Below are 1340 nucleotides of genomic sequence, written 5' to 3' on the forward strand. Positions count from 1 at the left end.
TCCTCATCAACCTCATCATTCTCATCAACCTCATCATCATCATCATCAACCTCATCATCCTCATCAACCTCATCATCCTCATCAACCTCATCAACCTCATCATCATCCTCATCAACCTCATCATCCTCATCAACCTCATCATCCTCATCAACCTCATCATCCTCATCAACCTCATCAACCTCATCATCCTCATCAACCTCATCATTCTCATCAACCTCATCATCCTCATCATCATCATTCTCATCAACCTCATCATCCTCATCATCATCAACCTCATCATCCTCATCATCCTCATCAACCTCATCATTCTCATCAACCTCATCATCCTCATCATCATCATCATCAACCTCATCATCCTCATCAACCTCATCATCCTCATCAACCTCATCAACCTCATCATCATCCTCATCATCATCATCCTCATCATCCTCATCAACCTCATCATCCTCATCAACCTCATCATCATCAACCTCATCATCCTCATCAACCTCATCATCATCAACCTCATCATCCTCATCAACCTCATCATCATCAACCTCATCATCCTCATCAACCTCATCATCCTCATCATCCTCATCAACCTCATCATTCTCATCAACCTCATCATCCCTCATCATCATCAACCTCATCATCCTCATCAACCTCATCATCAACCTCATCATCCTCATCAACCTCATCAACCTCATCATCATCCTCATCATCATCATCCTCATCATCCTCATCAACCTCATCATCCTCATCAACCTCATCATCCTCATCAACCTCATCATCATCATCAACCTCATCATCCTCATCAACCTCATCATCATCATCAACCTCATCATCCTCATCATCCTCATCAACCTCATCAACCTCATCATCCTTATCATCCTCATCATCATCATCATCAACCTCATCATCATCCTCATCATCCTCATCATCCTCATCATCAACCTCATCAGCATCATCAACCTCATCATCCTCATCATCCTCATCATCGACAGAGCGATGCGAGTGCGCACAGGCGACCTGAGTTTGATTCCCGCTCAAAAGCCAACATCAGTGACGAGTATGCGAACCGGTCCCGTGCCTCCCCTAGGTCGACTCAGCCTTAAATGGGTACCTGCTTCAGCGTGTATTCACCGACAGCAGTGGGGAGACAAAGGCGGCTGGGTAGTGGTTTTTCAGCGCACACCCACCTCCTCCTGGCGCGACGCTTCAGTCCTAACATGCCCTCGCTGGCAGCGCTTGCTCCAACAGCCCATTAACGCTGTCGGGGGGTGACCTCTGTTTCTGTGCGAGTGCGAAGAGGGGGGGGCGGGTGGTGAGTGGCGTGGCCGTGTCCGAGTGGCGGTGAGCGG

This window comes from Lampetra planeri, chromosome 50, assembly GCF_965212315.1.
Source record: "Lampetra planeri chromosome 50, kcLamPlan1.2.h2, whole genome shotgun sequence".
Classification (NCBI taxonomy): domain Eukaryota; kingdom Metazoa; phylum Chordata; class Hyperoartia; order Petromyzontiformes; family Petromyzontidae; genus Lampetra; species Lampetra planeri.